The sequence below is a fragment of the Chiloscyllium plagiosum genome, chromosome 28 (assembly GCF_004010195.1).
Source record: "Chiloscyllium plagiosum isolate BGI_BamShark_2017 chromosome 28, ASM401019v2, whole genome shotgun sequence".
Lineage (NCBI taxonomy): Eukaryota > Metazoa > Chordata > Chondrichthyes > Orectolobiformes > Hemiscylliidae > Chiloscyllium > Chiloscyllium plagiosum.
Window position 1 is genome coordinate 12,769,095 of NC_057737.1, and position 20,527 is coordinate 12,789,621.

A 20,527-nucleotide genomic window follows, 5' to 3' on the forward strand; every position below is an offset into this window, starting at 1 on the left:
TACATTCATCCTAGGTCCACACTGTGAGCCACTGCACAAACACCATAACTCTATAAACCATATCATACAATTACAGAAACGTGGCTCAGAGATTGGCAGCTTAATGTTCCAGGATATAAATGCTATAGGAAGATAGAAAGGGAGGCAAGAGAGGAGGGGGAGTGGCATTTTTGATAAGGGATAGCATTACGGCTGTACTTAGGGAGGATATTCCCGGAAATACATCCAGGGAAGTTATTTGGGTGGAATTGAGAAATACGAAAGGGATGGTCACCTTATTGGGATTGTATTATAGACCCCCCTAAGAGTCAGCGGGAAATTGAGAAGTAAATTTCTAAGGGGATTTCAGTTATCTGTAAGAATAATAGGGTGGCTGTGGTAGGGGATGTTAACTTGCCAAACATAGACTGGGACTGCCATAGTGTTAAGGGTTTAGATGGAGAGGAATTTGTTAAGAGTGTACAAGAAAATTTTCTGAGTCAGTATGTGGATGTACCTACGAGAGAAGGTGCAAAACTTGACCTACTCTTGGGAAATAAGGCAGGGCAGGTGACTGAGGTGTCAGTGGGGGAGCATTTTGGGGCCAGTGACTATAATTCTATTAGTGTTAAAATAGTGATAGAAAAGGATAGACCAGATCTAACAGTTGAAGTTCTAAATTGGAGAAAAGCTAATTTTGATAGTATTAGGCAAAAAGCTTTCAAAAGCTGATTGGGCGCAGATATTCGCAGGTAAAGGGACGGCTGGAAAATGGAAGCCTTCAGAATGAGAGTCCAGAGACAGTATATTCCTGTTCGGGTGAAAGGAAAGGCTGGTAGGTGTAGGGAATGCTAGATGACTAAAAAAACAGAGGGTTTGGTTAAGAAAAAGGAAGGAAATGTCAGGGACAGACAGGAGAGACCGAGTGAATTCTTAGAAGAGTATAAATACAGTAGGAGTTTACTTAAGAGGGAAATCAGGAGGGCAAAAAGGTGACATGAGATAGCTTTGGCAAATAAGGTTAAAGAAAATCCAAAGGGCTTTTACAAATATATTAAGGACAAAAGGGTAACTAGGGAGCAAATAGGGCCCCTCAAAGATCCTGAAGAAGGGCTTATGCCCGAAACGTCGATTCTCCTGTTCCCTGGATACTGCCTGACCTGCTGCGCTTTTCCAGCAACACATTTTCAGCTCTGATCTCCAGCATCTGCAGACCTCACTTTCTCCCCTCAAAGATCAGCAAGGCGGTCTTTGTGTGGAGCTTCAGAAGATGGGGGAGATACAAAACAAGTATTTTTCATCAGTGTTTACTGTGGAGAAGGACACGGAAGATATAGAATGTGGGAAATAGATGGTGACACCTTGAAAAATGTCCATATTGCAGAGGAGGAAGTGCTGGATGTCTTGAAACACATAAAAGTGGATAAATCCCCAGGACCTGATCAGGTATACCGGAGAACTCTGTGGGAAACTAGAGAAGTGATTGTTGGGCCTCTTGCTGAGATATTTGTATCATCGATAGTCACAGGTGAGGTGCCAGAAGACTGGAAGTTGGCTAATGTGGTGCCATTATTTAAGAAAGGTGGTAAGGACAAGCCAAGGAACTATAGACCAGTGAGCCTGACGTCAGTGGTGGGCAAGTTGTTGAAGGGAATCCTGAGGGACAGGATTTACACATATTTGGAAAGGCAAGGACTGATTAGGGATAGTCAAAATGGCTTTGTGTGTGGGAAATCCTGTCTCACAAACTTGATTTTATTCGAAAAATAACAAAGAGGATTGATGAGGGCAGAGCGGTGGATGTGAACTATATGGACTTCAGTAAGGCATTCAACAAGGTACCCCATGAGAGATCGATTAGCAAGGTCAGATCTCATGGAATACAGGGAGAACTAGCCATTTGGATACAGAACTGGCTCAAAGGTAGAAGACAGGGTGGTGGTGGAGGATTGTTTTTCAGACTGGAGGCCTGTGACCAGTGGAGTGCCACAAGGATCGGTGCTGGATCCACTACTTTTCGGCGTTTATATAAATGATTTGGATATGATCATAGGAGGTATAGTTAGTAAGCTTGCAGATGACACCAAAATTGGAGGTGTAGTGGACAGCAAGGAAGATTACCTCAGATTACAACAGGATCTTGATCAGATGGGCCAATGGGCTGAGAAGTGGCAGATGGAGTTTAATTTAGATAAATACAAGGTGCTGCATTTTGGGAAAGCAAATCTTAGCAGGACTTATACACTTAATGGTAAGGTCCTAAGTAGTGATGCTGAACAAATCGACCTTGGAGTGCAGGTTCATAGCTCCTTGAAAGTAGAGTCACAGGTAGATAGGATAGTGAAGAAGGCATTTGGTATGCTTTCCTTTATTGGTCAGAGCATTGAGTACAGGGGTTGGGGCATCATGTTATGGCTGCCCAGGACATTGGTTAGGCCACTGTTAAAATATTGCATGCAATTCTGGTCTCCTTCCTTTCGGAAGGATGTTGTGAAACTTGAAAGGGTTCAGAAAAGATTTACAAGGATGTTGTAGTGCTGTTTGAAATCCAGTTGGACTTCAGGTACTGGGCACTTTTGCATGGTCACATCATTAATCTCACATACTAAATGATCTCTCAGCATCTCATTAAGAATTAAACCAAAGTCACTTGCCTCTGCCAGTCATCTTAACCTAGTCAAAAATCCCGATATGGAATTCCCTGATTCACAAATTGCAGAGTAAAACCGATAGCGCTTCAGAATTAGAGGAGGCTCAGAGTCATAATATTCTTTAACTAAATCCATCAACTCTTGAAATAAATCTGGTGCCTCAGAGAAAGTTAGTCTCCTAATAACTGAAAAAGCTGCAGGTCCACAATGTCATTTGCCTGGAAACAATTTCCACATAATGGGCCCAGTGTTCAATGGCAGAATCAAAAGAGTCCCAAATAATGCCATGATGCCAGAGATTGCTTACTCCAACTTAAAGACAATTGTTGCAAGCAAATGTTTTCATGAGCTTGCTTTTCTTTCATTGCCACTGAAATAACTCCACAGAAGCTGGTACCCCATCACCAGTTCATCCTTTACTTATACATGGAGAGTCCTTGACACTGATCCCGCTCCCTCAGAGCCAGCTCTCAGAGTGAACAGAACCTCTGACACTTGTTTATGTCTGTCAGTCAGGGCTCCCTGATTGGAACAGGTTAACAGCCCCAGTCAGGGAACTCCTATTCTATGAGGTCCACTGGCTGACCTCGTTACAATCACTACGCCTGTTGCACCTCGGGAATTGTTCAGAATTTGAAAAGTAAATGACTTTGTTTTCTTAATTTTCAGTGTTGTTGTTTAAATTTTGGCCAGATCATATTGAAAGTGATGCAGAAAGAACTCTTGACACTATCTGGGATAGAGCAGGAGAGCCATCTCCCAGCCAATATAGACATCAACCAACCTCATTAACTTAGATTATCTGGTCACCTCTGTGACATTGCTGTTTATGTGACCTCACAGGGCAGAAAATGGCTACTCTGTTTGATTATAAATGATTATATTCCTTAAGAGTTCTTAATTGACATTGAGCTCTGCTGGGATATTCTGAGATCATAAAAAGTGTGAGAAAAATGCAAGTTACTTTTCTGCGTCTGAAACGTCTTTGCTGAGTCAGGCCACTTTGAGTTCCTCAATGTGAAGCAATTACACCGAAACTCTGCTTCCCTGACCTCTCTCAGCAAGAAAAAAATGCGCTGAATGTGCAGATGGAGGCTTTTTAAAAAAAAAATTGTTTTATCTCAGGGGAAATGGTGTAATGGTTGCTCTGGGACATGGGTATCAATGCAATTTTGACTAATATGGATACTTGTTGTCTCTTCTGTTGAGGCTGTCAGTATCTTAAGCAAAATGTGTTGTGAAATCTTCATAGATTTGAGAGTATTGGACAAAGTGCCCAGAATTCAGCATTTAGTTGACAGTAAATGCTAGTAGTCACACCTCGGGTACAAGAACAAGGTAGTTGGGTTACCGTCAGTGGACAGAAAGGGAACTGGCAGGCAGTGCAGGGATCCCCTGCAGCCACTCCTCTCAACAACAAGTATACCGTTTTGGATACTGTTGGGGGGGGAGGTGGGACTTAACAGGGATAAGCAATTGAGCACAGATCTCTGGCACAAAGTCTGTCCTTGTTGCCCAGAAGGGAAGGGGGAAGAGGAGCAGAGCATTCGTCATTGGGACTCCATAGTTAGGGGGACAGATAGGAGGTTCTGTGGGAACGAGACAGACTCACGGTTGGTGTGCTGCCTCCCAGTGCCAGGGCTTGTGATGTCTCTGATCGCGCTTTCGGGATCCTTCGGGGGAGGGGGAGAGGGAGCAGTCCCAAGTCGTGGTCCACATAGGCAATAACAACATAGATAGAAAGAGAGATGGGGATTTAAGGCAGAAATTCAGGGAGCTAAGGTGGAAGCTTAGAGCTAGGACAAATAGAGCTGTTAACTCTGGTTTGTTGCCCATGCCATGTGTTAGTGAGGTGAGGAATAGGGAGAGAGAGGAGTTGAACACATGGCTACAGGAATGGTGCAGGAGGGAGGGCTTTGGATTCCTGGATAATTGGGGTTCTTTCTGGGATAGATGGGACCTCTACAAATAGGATGGTCTTCACCTGAACCAGAGGGGTACCAAAATCCTGGGGAGAAATTTGCTAATGCTCTTCAGGTGGCTTTAAACTAATTCAGCGGGGGGATGGGAACCTAAATTGTAGTTTGAGTATACAGGAGGTTGAGAGTAGAGAGGTCTGAAATAGTATTTCAAGGTCACATGAGGGCACCAGCAAGCAAGAAGTTGGTTTGAAGTGTGTCTAGTTCAATACCAGGAGCATCCGGAATAAGGCGGGTGAACTTGCAGCATGGGTCGGTAACTGGGATTTTGATGTTGTAGCCATTTCGGAGACATGGGTAGAGCAGGGACAGGAATGGTTGTTGCGGGTTTTGGGATTTAGATGTTTCAGTAAGAATATCTAAAAAGATGTGGCATTGTTAGTCAAGGACAGTACTACAGTTACAGAAAGGACATTTGAGGACTCATCTACTTAGGTAGTGTGGGCTGAGGTTAGAAACAGTGAAGGAGAAGTCATTCTGGAAAGTGTAAAAATAGATAAGTCCCCTGGGCTCGATGGAATTTAGCCAAGGATTCTCTGGGAAGCCAGGGAGGAGATTGCTGAGCCTTTGACTTTGATCTTTGTATCATCATTGTCTACAGGAATAGTACCAGAAGACTGGAGGATAGCTAATGTTGTTCCCTTGTTCAAGAAGGGGAGTAGAGATAATCCTGGTAAATACAGACCAGTGAGCCTTAGTTTGGTTGTGGGTAAAGTGTTGGAAAGGTTATAAGAGATAGGACTTATAATCATCTAGAAAGGAATAAGTTGATTAGGGATAGTCAACACGGTTTTGTGAAGGGTAGGTCGTGCCTCGCAAACCTTATTGAATTCTTTGAGATGGTGGTCAAACAGGTGGATGAGGGTAAAGCGGTTGATGTGGTGTATATGGTTTTCAGTAAGGCATTTGATAAGGTTCCCCACTGGGCAATTTCACAAAATGCAGAGACATGGGATTGAGGGTGATTTAAAGGTTTGGATCAGAAATTGGCGAGCTGAATAAAGACTGAGGATGGTGGTTGATGGGAAATGTTCATCCTGGAGTTCAATTACTAGTGGTGTACCGCAAGGATCTGTTTTGGGTCCAATATTGTTTGTCATTTTTATAAATGACCTGGATGAGGGCATAGAAGGATGGGTTAGTAAATTTGTGAATGACACTAAAGTCGGTGGAGTTGTGGATAGTGCTACACGATGTTGCAGGTTACAGAGGGACATAGATAAGCTGCAGAGTGGGGCTGAGAGGTGGCAAATAGAGTTTAATGTGGAAAAGTGTGAAGTGATTCACTTTGGAAGGAGCAACAGGAATAAAGAGTCCTAGACAAATGGTAAGATTGTTGGTAGTGCAGATGAGCAGAGAGATCTTGGTGTCCATGTACATAGATCCCTGAAAGTTGCCACCCAAGTTGATCGGGTTCTTAAGAAGGCATACAGTGTGTTAGCTTTTAATAGTAGAGGGATTGAACCATGAGGTCATGCTGCAGCTGTACAAAACTCTGGTGCAGCCGCACTTGGAGTATTGCATACAGTTCTGGTCATCACATTATAGGAAGGATGTGGAGGTTTTGGAAATGGTTCAGAGGACATTTCCTAGGATGTTGCCTGGTATGGAGGGAAGGTCTTACAAGGAAAGGCTGAGGGACTTGAGGCTGTTTTCGTTGGAGAGAAGAAGGTTCAGAGGTGACTTAATTGAGACATATAAGATAATCAAAGAGTTAGATAATGTGGAGAGTGAGAGCCTTATTCCTCAGATGGTGACGGCTAGCATGAGGGGGCCTAGCTTTAAATTGAGGGACGATAGATAAAGGACAGATGTCAAAGGTAGATTCTTTACTCAGAGAGCAGTAGGAGTGTGGAACATACTGCCTGCAACGGTAGTAGACTCACCAACGTCAAGGGCACTTAAATGGTCATTGGATAAACATATGGACAAAAATGGAATAGTGTAGTTTAGATGGGCTTCAGATTGGTTTCACAGGTCAGTGCAACATTAAAGGCCGAAGGACTTGTACTGTGCTGTAATGTTCTATGTTCTAAATTAATGAATCTACTCAGAAAGGAAACAGAATTCCAGCCAGGAACATATTGTTAGTTCAGAGAAAATCATGGGTGGTATGGTGGCACAGTGGTTAGCACTGCTGCCTCACAGCGCCAGAGACCCAGGTTCAATTCCCACCTCAGGCAACTATCTGTGTGGAGTTTGCACATTCTCCCCGTGTCTGTGCGGGTTTCCTCCCACAGCCCAAAAATGTGCAGATTAGGTGAATTGGCCATGCCTGTAGTGTTAGATGTAGGGCTAAATGGAGGGGAATCGGTCTGGGTGGGTTGCTCGTTGGAGGGTCTGTGTGGACTTGTTGGGCCAAAGGGCCTGTTTCCACACTGTAAGTAATCTAATCTAGTAGGTTGAACTTTAACAAGCTCTGTTGACATTGAGATTTCCAGGTTTAAATGGATGCAATATTTTTGAACTTTCTGAAGGAATTTGATCAGGTGCCACACATTATTAGTGTTGGATAGCATTGTCATTTCCTCTAGGATGATATTAAGCAGTCCATCCATGCATTGTTCCCTTACAGTACATGTTCTTCATGGTTCTATTAGTATGTTCTTCAATGTGTAGCACATCTTTGAGAAGTAGCATTTTTGACAAAAGACCCAACAATATCATTTTTGTTGATGTGGAGTTTTGGGACTACACCTGTGATAAGATACTGGAGCATTCTATTGCTTAGAATTTCACGTTGATATTGTTACGTGTGGCACATTGTTCAGAATATTAGGCCTGTCTCCTCTGGTCAGATGGTTATTATACACTCAATGGACTTTTTGCTGTATAATGTTTTTTGAACAATTTTCTAGACTACTGCAATTGGATCTTTTGAATGAACAAGTTCTGTAATTGATTTAACAAAGTGATCAACTACAATATTGTTATAATGAATTCTTGTTGTAGACAGTTATAATGTTCTGGTAGCTTCTTTGGGAAGAACTTCCTGTTCAGAGATGTTTCCTTCCTAGCAGCTTTTCAGCTCTATAACTTTTCTGGCTGTGAGCAGTTTTTAAAGCTGTATCAATAAATTCTTTGGTCGATTTCAAGGCTATTTCCTGACCTTCAGTGCAGCCACGATTTCCTTTGCAGTGCATCCTGTAGCTGTCACCGGCTTTTACCATGTGATTTGATGCCACACTATGAGTTTGAGTTCAAGACAGACTGGTTGCAAAGAAGGCAAATTCAAGAACTGTTGTCAGGCTTCGACCTCCAGGTAATACTATGTATTGTACATTAATGTTGTTTCACATGGTGATCATAGGTAGACCAGGCTCTGACCGTACATTGGAATCTCTTGGGGTTTCCCATGGTGGAGCTGCAATGATGACATTAGGCTGGCCAAACAACCCATCACATTAAATGACTTTCACAGACTCTGACCATTTCCATCTAGAAGGACAAGGGCAACAGAAACATGAGAACACCACCCCCTACAATTTCCCCTCCAAGCCACTCAGCATCTAGATTTGGAAATATATCAGTGTTCCTTCACTGTTGTTGGGTGTAATTCCTGGAATTCCCTCCCTAATGGCATTGTGGGTCAACCTTATAGCACATGGACTCAGCAGTACAAGAAGGCAGCTCACCACCACCTTCTCAAGGGCAACTGAGGATGGGCAATAAATGCTGGCCAGGAAATGATGCCCATGTCCTATGAGTGAATTTTAAAAATCATGTTATGATTATTGCTGTCTACTTTTAATATTTCATTCATCTTGATATTAGTGGATCTCAAATGTAGTTTTTTTTTCTGAAGGAATCAAAATCCTGCCTTTACAACTTAAAATTTGGAACAAAGTGCAATAACTCCGATGTTTTCATTGCATATTTTCACTGAATGATATTCTGAATTGAAGCACGCAACCAACCCAGCCATTATTAGGAGAAGAAAGTTTAACTATACAATAATATAGAAGCAATTTCTAAAATACTCAAAATATTGATGATTCTAATTGAATTCATTGTGGATCCATCATTAATTAGAATTTGAGGTTTGGAATTTGTACATTTTATTCAGGGATTGTGTCTTAATACTCCCACCACACCATGACACAATTTAACCTTCTTATTTTGCTGATCCTCCCTAATTATGAAATGCCTCATTCCCAAAATGCCTCATGTTAATGGGTTGGCTGTTGGTGCAGGTGAGAAGGAGGGACATTGATAACAAACTGTCTGCATTTACTGTCCTTACCCCTTGAAGTTGACTGGAACATCTGAATGTCAGGTTGATTAAACAATTGAAAGGAGATATATATCTCCTTCTGCAAAGAGTAGTGGCAGGCCAAAACATTGGATAGAATATTCAAAATAACAACAAAAGAAAATACTAAACCAAAAAGAGGGACGATGGGTTAGGGTTGGAGCATGAGACAAAGCTAACTGGAAATATAAAAACAGAAAGTAAGAGCTTTGAGAATAGGGAAAAGAGTAAGCAAAATGAGAGCTGGTCCTCTCAAGAATGAGTTTGGGAATTAATAATGGAAAATAAGGAAATGGTAGGTGAACTGAACAGATAAACAGACTTATCTCTTTACAGGAGATACAAGTGACATCCCAGAATTTTTTTTTCTCTATTCATCGACAGGATGTGGGCATTGCTGGCTAGGCAGCATTTATTGCCTATTCCTAATTGCCCAGGGGGCAGTTAAAAGTAACCACAAGCAGTGGGTCTGGAGTCACATGTAGGCCAGATCAGGTAAGGATGGCAGTTTCCTTCCCTAAAGGACATTAGTGAATCATAAGTGTGAATCATACAATGAAAGGAAGGGATCAGCTTAAAACAATTACACTCACTAGAGAAAATCATAAGAACTAAAAGCCCATGGGTTAGCACTGCTGCCTCACAGCGCCAGAGACCCAGGTTCAATTCCTGCCTCAGGCGACTAACTGTGAGGAGTTTGCACGTTCTCCCCATGTCTGCGTGGGTTTCCTCCGGGTGCTCCGGTTTCCTCCCACTGTCACAAAGATGTGCAGGCCAGGTGAATTGGCCATGCTAAATTGCCCGTAGTGTTAGGTAAGAGGTAAATGTAGGGGTATGGGTGGGTTGCGCTTCGGCGGGTCGGTGTGGACTTGTTGGGCCGAAGGGCCTGTTTCCACACTGTAATGTAATGTAATCTAATCTAATCTAATCTAATGGGTCCCCAGATCACGATGAACTTTACCTTACGCTCTGAAACAAAGCAGCTGCTGAGATAGTTGAGAGCTTTAATTTTCAAAAGTTCCCTAGATTCAGAAGAATGCCAACAGATTTGAAACTAGTGAATGTAACTCTTTTCATCAAAAAAGGAGGGAGATAAAAAGAAACAGGAAACTACAGGCCACTTTTTATACTATTTGTCACAGGGAACATGTGACAAGCTATTGTGAAGGAAGTTATAGCAAGGCATTTAGAGAATCTCAGTGCAACCAGGCAGAATCAACATGGCTCTGTGAAAGGATAATTGTGCTTGACTAATTTATGAGATTTATTTGAGGAAATAACAAGCAGATTAAAAGGAACCTGGATTTGATGCGCTTAGATTTACAGGAGGTATTAAGACGGTGTCATATAAAAGGCTACTACAGAAAATAAGAGCATACAGTGGAGGGACTAATATATGAGCATAGATCATCGACTGGTTAGCTAACAAGAAACAAAAGTTGGCATAAATGGATAATTTTCAGGTTTGCAAGATGTAACGGATGGCGTGTTGTAGGAACCAGTGCTGGAACTTCAGCTGCTTACAATCTACATCAACATCTTCAATGAAAACATCAAATGTACAATCGCCAAATTTGCTGATGTCACAAAGATATGTTTGAAAGTAAGGTGAGGAGTACATGAGCAGTCTGCAAAGGGATTTTGATAGGTTATGTGAGTGGGAAAAGGTGTGGCTAATGGAGGATAATTTGAAAAAGTGTGAACTTGTCCATTTTGGCAGAAGAATAGAAAAGCACCATGTTATTTAAATAGGGAAAGATTACAGAACTCAGAGTTACAGGGGATTCTGGTCTCCTGGCACATGAATCATAAAAGATCGCATGCAGATGCAGAAAGTGAATAGCAAGGCAAATAGAATAATGATGTTTATTGCAAGGGAAATGGAATATAAAAGTAGGTGCCTCTATCAACCATACAGGCAATGGTGAGAGCATATCTAGATATTGTGTACAGATTTGATCTCCTTATTTATGGAAGGATATTGAAAGTGATACCGAGAAGATTCCTGGGATGAAAGGGCTATTGTGTGGGGAAAGTTGAACAGATTGCATCGATATCTATTGGTGTTTAAAGGAAGGGGAGGTGATTGCATTGAAACATATGGTTTTGAGGGGACTTGACATACTGGATGCCAAGGGGATGTTTGTCCTTCTCGGAGGCTAGGACTGGGGACACAGCTTATAAATGAGCAAGCTCCCAATTAAGAGGTGAGAAATTTTCTTCTTGGAAGGTCATGGGTCTGTGGAAGTCTCTTCCCCAGAGAGTGTGTGAGATCCATGACTAACAAGGGACTCAAAAGGATAAGCAAGAAAATGGAGATCAGACCACAGTCAGATTGGTCATGATCTTATAAATGGCAGAGTAATGTCGATGAGCTGGATGATCTATTCCTGCTTCCATTTCATATGTCCATAGGTTACTTGCAGAGGGATTAGCTATTGTTGTTTTAGAAGGCACTGCAAAACTATGTTAGAAGATAAACCATAAAATTTTATTCAAAAGTCATACTAGTGAGTTATATGTTGTGTAAGGTGAACTGCAACTGATATTTTCACTGTGATTCAATGGTGCAAAAATTTTTTTTTAAACTTTCTGTATGTATTCAAAATGTCATATACATTCTCACTGTCCACAACTGACTGGTAAAAGACATGATTCAATCACAGCAGGAACCTCAGCTCCAGTGACTTGCTCAAGCTAGAGTCGGCATAAAAGTGAGGAGAAAGTGAGGACTGCAGATGCTGGTGATCAGATTCAAAATGTGTGGCGCTGGAAAAGCACAGCTGTTCAGGTGGTATCCTAGGAACAGGAGAGTTGACATTTTGAGCATAAGCTCTTCATCAGGAATGTTGAGGGGTGTGGTGGGGGGTGTGGTGATTGGGAGCTAAGAGATAAATGGAAGGGGGTGGGGCTGGATGGAAGGTAGCTAGGCTATAATAGTAGACCTCTAACTCGAGTCATATCAGAGCAGTGGAATCACCTTTGTGCTACAGGAATTGGACTGAAGCATTATGACTTTGCTAAAAGAAATAATTAATATTTTTACATTTCACAGCTTCAGAATGTCTCAAAGCACACTTACAGCCAAAGACCATAAGACAGAAGACATATGAGCAGAATTAGACTATTTAACTCACTGAGTCTGCTCCATCATTCAGTTGTGGATGTTATGATTCTCAACCCCATTCTCCTGCTTTGTCCCTGTAACCCTTGATCCTCTTACTAATCAAAAACCTCTCTCTGTCTTAAATACACCTAATGGCTTGGCCTCCACAACTTTCTGTGGCAATGCGTTCCATTGATGAACCACCATTGGCTGAAGAAACTCCCGCTCATCTCACTCTTAGGCTGTGCCCTTGGGTACCGGGGCGTCTCAGTATTCTGTAAGTGTCAATTAAGCTGACACCCCACCCTTTTAAACTCTATCGAGTACGGAACCAGAATCCTCAACAGCTCTTCTTATGAGAAGACCTTCACCCCTAGGAACATTCTTGTAAACCTCCTCTGAGCCCCCTCCAAAGCCAGCACATCCTTCCTTAGATATGGGGCCCAAAACTACCCAAAATGTTCCAAATGCAGTCTGACCAGAGCTTTGTACAGCTTCAGTAGTACATCTCTGTTTTTATACTCTAGCTCTCTTAAAATGAATGTTAACATTGCATTTGACTTCCTGACTGCCAACTGAATCTGCATGTTAACCTTAACAGAATCCTGAGCTAGGACTCCTAAGTCCCTTTGTGCTTCAGATTTCTGAAGCCTTTCCCTGTTTAGAAATTAGCGTACGCCTCTGTTCTTCCTACCAAAGTGTGTAATCTCACATTTGCCCACATTGTATTCCATCTGCCACTTCTTTGCCCACTCTCCTAGCCTGCCCAAGTCCGTCTGCAGCCTCTCCGCCTCCTGAACACTACCTGTCCCTCCACCTATCTTTGTGTCATCTGCAAACTTAGCAATAATGTCTGCAGTTCCTTCACCCAGATTATTAACTTTTAATATGAACTGTTGTGGTTGCAAACACAGAACTCCAGTGGTCATTGGCTGCCAAACTGAAAAAGACTCCTTTAACCCTCCTCTCTGCCTTCCGCCAGTCAGTCAATTCTTTATCGGTGTCAGTACCTTGTGCCTAAGACTGTTATCTTATTTAGTAGCCTCCTGTGTGGCACCTTGACAAAGGCCTTCTGGAAATCCACTGTCTAACTTGCTTGTTACCTCCTCAAAGAATCCTAATAGATTTGTCGAGCTCATTCAGTCTTACTTTACAGTGCATTTCCAAGTACTGTACTCCACAAATCTCATCATTTTCAAGTGTAAGTCACTGTTTTAATGTACAAAACAAGCACACAAGGTTCCACAACTAACATGAGATGATGTTCAAATAATCTAGTTTCAATCAAAAGAAAGTATCAGAACTCACAGTATCAGACTGAAATAAGTCACCTAATGAGGTGAGTAAGCCTGTACCCTGTGGAATTCTGTACCACAGAAAGCAGTCAAGGCCAAAACATTGCATGATTTCAAGAAGGAGTTGGATATAGCCCCTAAAGTTAAAGGGACCAAAGGATATTGGGGAAAAGCAGGAAGAGACTCTTGAGCTGGATGACCAGCCATGAGCACAATGAATGGCGGAGCAAGTGTGAAGGGCCATTTAGCCTAATCCTGCTCCAATTTCCTCTGTCTCTGTGTAACAGACAGAAATTACACCACTAGTAATAGCAGGCATAATTACTTTAGAACTGATCATATCGGACAATGAGGAAATATTATTGAACTAGAAGTAACAGACCAATTAATTTAGCTTTATTGTCAATCGAGATCCAAGCCAGTCAGTGAGACAGAAACCAAGGCACCTTTCTTTTTGACTAGAGTTTATTAACTATGCAATCTTACACACATCGGTCTCACTAAGTCTCCCTTTATTCCTGCTCTTGCAATTAATTAATCAATGAATCCCAATCACCTCCTTAACTACATGCTCTATTAACATTTGTTACTGACAGCTTTAGTAATATTTTTGAATAATGAAAAATTGCTCATTCATTTAAATGCAGATTTAAGAATAGCTTCTTCCCCACTGTTATTTGACTTATGAACAGTCCTCTCGTATATTACAATTGATCTTTCTCTGCACCTTCTCTGTAGCTGTAACACTATATTCTGTGTTCTGTTCTATTACCCTGATGTACTTATACAAGGTACGAATTGCTTGGTTAACATGTAAACAATACTCTTCACAGTACCTCAGTACATGTGACAGCAATAAATTGAATCAAAATACACAGACTCTTTTCAGGAGAGCAATTTAGCACAGAAATAATAATGAAGAAGGACACAGGTATGGTCCATTTGATATAAATGGATATAAATTTCACACATTCTAAAAGGCATATGAATGAGTTCTTAATTTGCAAGGAGGCAGAACTTGTGGTTTGAGAGATCTTACAAGGTTAATCAAATATTCTGGCAGTGGCTTTCCTTGATGAATGGTTTGACGTATGGATTAAAAGATACTGCACATAATTACAATTAAGTATTTACTGCAAATCACAACAGGCTGACAGCAATGTACTTTTGCCATTTTGGACTGGTTTCAGTGTTGACAGCACTTTTGATGTTCCACTGGGTCTTTCAATTGCTAATCAGATATATCTCTTCAAGACTGAATTTTTATTTAAGCAAATATTATCTGAGCTGTTTAGACGCTACAGCTATTCATGTATTGTTCTGTCGTTGGGTCCTCACATGGTGATGGTTTACAGATTCACAATTACACTGGTGTATGCTTTCACTGAATATACAAAAGATTATTCGTGTGTTCTGTCTAATCTCCCAGCGTCTTGCAACAAGGAATTTTTTTTCTCTGGAACCAATTTTGTTGTAATAAATTAACCACAGCTCTGAGATTTTAGAAAGCAATTTAGTTCAGTAAAAGCAATGGCCTGTAGTTTGCGTTTAGAATCACAATTAAGCTATCAGTGCTCACTATGATGAAGGAGCAATTGGACAGCAACTTCCACCATGTGAACATGTGCAATTATACATGGAAATGTTCTGTTCCTCAACAAGTTTAACTACACCAATAACTCACTGGGAGGATCAGTATTAACATTTATGAAGAATGTGAAGTTGTTACTTGTCAATAGATGTGAAATTGGAAGGATACAGCATCCGAGTTGCAGGAAAGTCAATGTTTCGGTATGAAATACATCGACAGGACTTCCCTGCGCTTTGGATGCTCTCTGACCTGCTGTGCTCTTAGCTTAACATTTATTGACTCTGACATCCAGCATCTAGAGTCCTTACTGTCTCCTTGAAGTTGCAATTTGCCCACGAGTTCCCAATACTGATGCCCAAAGCTGGTATATTCTGGTACCTGCTAGTTGGTATATCACTGCCACATCTTGCCAGCTTTCCGAGGGAGAAATACTTTAGACACTTGGAGAATTGTTGGAGACCTGGAACTTGGTTATCCCAGGCAGGAGAGGAGCCTGCGATGTCCCCTCTTTGTGAGTTGTCGGCCAGGCACAAACAGCAACAGCGGGCAGGTTTCTCAGGAGCACTGGACAACCTGGTACGAAGGTGGCAGGACTGCAGCAACAATCTTGGGTCCTTGCTGTCCCCATGGACAGGTTGGTGGTTGCCATGGTCTGCCAGGTGAAGCACTCTGAGACTCTGCTGGATACGTGCACAGATCTGCGCTCCACTCTCGCCATTGGTGCTAAGGCGACAGGCACCTTGAGCTTACTTCAGGGGCTGCTTCCTCACAAGCAGATGGCGTGGTGCCAGTAGGCACCCACACCCCTGACAGCCCTCCTCTCAGAACACTGTAGGGTTGCCCAAGTCTTCTACCTCCCTCCTCCCTGCCAGCCTCAGCCCTGTGTTAGTTCTAGCCAAGGAGGGTCAACCTGCCTTTGGAGTGGACACACCCAGCTGGCCTGGGTCCTCCAGAAACAAATGACTTCAGGCTCACCTGACCAGCACTCCAAGGCCAATCAGCTCCACTGCACTTCAGACTCCCTCCACCCCCCAGGGACCCCAGAACTGCACTGAGACACAGTGAGAGAGGAAGAAAGAAAGAACTTCAATGGGCACATTGGTGGGATGGGTATCATATCACTATCAATATAATCATGTCATTGTAACTATATGTTTTAATCTTCTTCTGGATGTGCAAACATTTGTCTAGCCACAAGTAGGACTTTGAAAGTATAGACCCTAGACATACATAGTGCTACACGATGTTTGATAGGCCAAGCTATGAAGTGAGCAGCTCCTGCATGCTTCCTGTGCTCACCCCTAGACATAAGGGGATTCCACCACTTTGTAGATCTGCCAAAGTTACTTGTCTCTCCATCTCCTCTACGGTTACCTGTACCTGTAAATGTATGAGGTAAGGATTCTCTTTGCCACTTGCTCCTGCAACTATTTGTAGGGTTTAGCAATCCAGTGGACGTACCACACAATATACCTAAAGTAATTGAATTAAGATCTCAAAGGACTACATCTCACATTTCAGTCGGGAGGTCAACCTCAGTATCAATGCCTCCCAATTTCCTCTCTAACACCTTAGATACAGCAAAGAGGATTGTGTCTGTACACAAGATCGGTGACTTCAAAATAAAGATTTCAACTCACTATTCTGGTTGGATTCCACTCTAGTTTCAGACTGTCTTAATGGTAGCACTCTCATCTTAAATTCAACAGTGAAGGGTTCAAGCCTCATTCAAGTCCATAATCTAGTCTGCCAGTTTGGTGCAATACTGCAAATTAGAGGGTAATGTCAAGAATCTATTGTGTGTTGAAAGTATTTAATGGTATTTTGAGAAAAACAAGGAAGCTCTTGTAGTATCCCACACAATATTCCTCCTCCAATCAACACATAAAAACTAAATGATGTCTGCTGTATATCCATTTGACTTATTTTCTAATTCATTGACTGCAGTACACATTGGGCTGGACTTTGACACACTGATCTGCCACTAAGAGCCTCCAACAAGGGCTTAGTACATAGTTGGGGTCACCCAGTGTTAGAAAGATCCCAGTGCTGTTAACGAGCCTAATTGCCTGCCTGCTGCTGATTGATGGGCTAATTGCTGCCATGTTGACCCTCCCTTCTTAAGGTTCCTCAGAGACAGGAATGCATAGGAAAGCCGACCCGCCATGCTATTCCCTAATTTTGTTCCAGGTATCAATCCAGCCCAGCCTCCATCATGCTGGAAGACTCCGCTCTGTCAGAAGCCCAAGGGTGTTTCAAGAATATACCTTCTTTATGGAAGCTAGAACTTACCATATATACTTTTGCAAATGAGGCAAGCCAAGTCAGAAACCTGTTTTAATATGCTCGAATTAACACACAAAAAGACTAATCCACAATATGCCTTGCCAGAAACCCCCTGGAAATTAATTATTGGAAAGATGGAAATCTAAAGGAAGAGTCAAATCATTTGAAAGGTTCATTTGTGGCAATACTCCAAACTGGACAGAGGAATCCAAAGGAAAAGTTAATGTTTAGTGAATGCTAGAGCACAGGGCTGCACAGCAAATGATTAACGAGCAATTTAATACGTTGCTTAAGAAACCACTGTTTTGTATCCAGAATCTGAAGCGGGGAAGCAAGAATGGATAATATTTCAAAACTAACAAAACAAATATGAATGGATTGTGCACCATTACATTAAACCTAACAAAGCTCACTTTGGATAACTGGCTTTCACTCAAGTCTGAATTGGAATTTGTTCCTGTAAAATTCCAGTTGTGTATACTATGTTAAAAATGTCTTGTTACCATGCCACCATGGCAGTCATTGAATATTGTATACTATCACAAGATGTCACAATGTTTTACACTTGCTATTTGCAAACCTAGACAGAGATTGTTGACTAGATATTCCACAATGGAGACCATCACAACCAAGGCCTCTGTTGTTTTCACCTCATATCATGTTTGCTGAGTTTACTGGGATTAGGAAGTAAAAGAAAGACAATTTATTTTCTATTGCAGTGATAATCAGACTGGCTGTGATACCTAGCAATACCTTAACATTACTTATTCAGTCTACTGTAAGTCCGTGAAGAAGTGGAGAGAACAGGATGATTATCCCAAATCCAACCTATTGTGCAACTTCATGTGATGTTTACTGACATTCAGTTTAGTCTAAAGATGCCACTGTGGTCCTTCAAAAGGTTAATTTAACAAACCAGATCAATACAGATGAGTACTCCATCAGATAACCAGATTGCACAGACAATTTACACTTGCCATTAAGTTTTATCCATCTCTGATAACCATAAAACTGATGCCCACCTTCTCCAAAGATGTGTAATAACATCTCTGAACAGGTCGATTAGAAAATATCTGAAACTGATCAAAATAAAGAAAAGCCAGTACACGAAAACTATATCTTATAATTCAATTACATATTATTTCTGGCCCATTTGTAACCTTTAAGTACACAGACCTGGCCCATGTACAAGATGCTTCTAAATGACCCGATCTTTAATGTTCAGCACACACGCTATGATGAATCTACTGCCAATTTTTATTCAGCAACAGCAGTTGTCATGGCAAGTCCAGTCACGTTTTGGGTTAAAGGACCCGTAATGTTGCTGGAAAAAAAATTGTTTGCCAATCCTTTTTTATTTTGTTTGCGGTTGAGTGATGACCCAGAAGAATTGCGCATCCTTTTCAAACATTGAAGCGACCTGCTGTGTTTCGACATCACTGCTTTGGACATCACTGGCAATGGTCTTTTTAATGAAGACTGTTAACAATCTGTCTTATTTTTCTTCTTAACATATATATCCAGAAGGAATATTGAAAAGACTTTGAACCATGAAAAATATTGGGGGGTTTTCCACCTCCAGCCTATACAAATTGTGATCAAGTTCTAATTCGAAGCCGCTGACAAATTCAGGTTCTTAGATAATAGTTTTTAAAGCTAAAGGGATGAAAGCGTGTGGGGAAAAGCAGGAACAGGGTACTGAGTTGGACGGTCAGTAGCCGTCACACTGCATGGCACAGCAGGTTTGAAGAGTAGGATCCCCTATACTGTGGAAGCAGGCCATTCGTGCCATCGAGTTCACATGGACCCTGTGAAGACTATCCCACTCTATCCCTGTAACGATGCATTTCCTACTCCAGGTCTACCCCAGTTACTATTTTCCAGATTTCACAATATCTACCCCACCCACCCCATGTTTACAAGCCACGATTCAATTATTTTAAACAAAAAAAAAATCTAGATTTGAGTCGAACAGCCCTGGATTGGATATGCTTACATTGAACTGAAAGTTTATTTTGCGGTAGGCTCTTCAAACCCTGCTGGCTATTCAGTTGAGCTGGGAATGGGAACAGATCGAGCCGGCGCAGTGGTGGGACTGCTCAGAGATCAGAGTGAGGTGACAGACTGCGCCTCCTGCTGGTCCATATTGTATTACAGCGCAGGCACTTGCAGTGTATAAGAGCGCAACGAGACCCATTCAACTCCGTTTGTCTTAATGTTGTTGGGGAAGCTGGAGCTGAGAAAAGTTCACCCAAAGCTGGCCCAAACCTTCCAGGACGGTAGAAACTCAATATATGACGATTGCATTAAATGCAGAAGCAATGACAATTCTCAGAAAGGATGCCAACTTTAAAACAAAACGATAGACCCACATTCCTGTAAATCCAAGCGCACTGTTTCATATCGCTTATGCATAAAGCTTTCTATGCAAATCAAACAGCGGGTTAATATTCAATGCAGCGACAATTTTACAGTAAACACATTTGTGCAGTCAATACAGATTAGTCACCGGGCTTACAGAAGGCGGAGAGATACCGAGTAACACAGAATCTAAATAATATGTTTGCTTTCTAAATAAAACTTTTCACCCTGCGAGTCTGGAATAGCAGTGCTGAAACTCAGAGCTTGAAAATGCTTGGCGGGGGAAAGGAAATTAGCAGTGGGTATTGTCAAGAGGAATTGGTCCTTTTAATTAGCCACTGGAGACATTGGCTAATGTCTCCTTAAAGCTTTCCCGGTCAGAGGGGCATAAATCATTCATAAAACCAAGCACTGAACGGTCACTTGTGAAAGGCGGGAACAATTTGGGTGGTGGGGGAACTAGAATCAAACGAGATCTAATACCTGGATCAATCATTTGGGGTTGCAACACATTCACTTACGGGGTGATGGAGGGAAGCACCCAATCAGAATGCTCAGAGATCCGGGACAGATTCGATGGGCCGATGCGCCTAACAGCATACCTCTTCCAAAGTCTTTGAGTCACCAAAATAGAAATTGCTGGAAAAGCTCAGCAGGTCTGTCAGCATCCACGCAGAGTTAACGTTTCGGGGTCGAGTGACTCTTTCTCAGAATTCGTTGCTGACCATAGATGCTTGTCAGACCTGCTGAGATTTTCCAGCAATTTTGTTTCTGATTTACAGCTCCTGCAGCTCTTTTTAAGTATATTTGAGTTTGTGAGCATATCTATATCGCCGTCTCCCTCTTCTTTTTGGATTTACAAGCAATCGGTGAGGCTTTTTAAATGGGGTTGGTGGTGGTCGTTAAATTGCATACAAACCAATTTTACTCCGCCGCGCACACACCCCATACACACACACATCCAAACATACACACACCCCATACACACACACATCCAAACATACACACACCCCATACACACACACAT

General features: G+C 41.9%; 1 protein-coding gene across 1 annotated transcript in view; it reads right to left on the reverse strand.

Annotated features, from left to right (window-relative positions):
* Nucleotides 1-20,527, reverse strand: part of LOC122563961 (transmembrane protein 211) — a 276,557-nt gene that overhangs the window by 254,606 nt on the left and 1,424 nt on the right. The window lies entirely within an intron of this gene.